We start from the raw sequence: 303 nt of genomic DNA, 5'->3' as shown, positions 1-303 counted from the left end.
ATTTCTTGATTACAGCGCCAAAGCAACAAATGATGGGTCCCTGTCCTCCAACATAAAGGGTGTATCGCGGTAAGTGTCAGAGCAGCGACGTTGGTCCGACCATGGCTTGGGTGAGGGTAAGAGCAGTCCTCGTTAGTATAGTGGACAGTATCTCCGCCTGTCACGCGGAAGACCGGGGTTCGATTCCCCGACGGGGAGAGTGTCTTTGTTTTCTGCTAAACAGCTGAATATTCACCACAAAGCAAAGCTCAGGTAATGCAGCAGCATCCAACAGACGCTTTGCCTTGGAGAGACTGCCACCTT

At 51.5% G+C, this 303-nt stretch overlaps 1 non-coding gene across 1 annotated transcript; it reads left to right on the top strand.

Moving 5' to 3' along the window:
* Positions 1-126: 126 nt before the first annotated feature.
* On the top strand, positions 127-198 carry trnad-guc (transfer RNA aspartic acid (anticodon GUC)). The gene has a single exon. It is a non-coding gene; the product is annotated as a tRNA-Asp (tRNA).
* Positions 199-303: the final 105 nt, after the last annotated feature.

This window comes from Seriola lalandi, unplaced genomic scaffold, assembly GCF_002814215.2.
Source record: "Seriola lalandi dorsalis isolate HSWRI2012SDOR001 ecotype SW California unplaced genomic scaffold, Sedor1 jcf7180002032319, whole genome shotgun sequence".
Taxonomy (NCBI): domain Eukaryota; kingdom Metazoa; phylum Chordata; class Actinopteri; order Carangiformes; family Carangidae; genus Seriola; species Seriola lalandi.
This window is presented reverse-complemented; position numbering and strand designations above follow the sequence as displayed.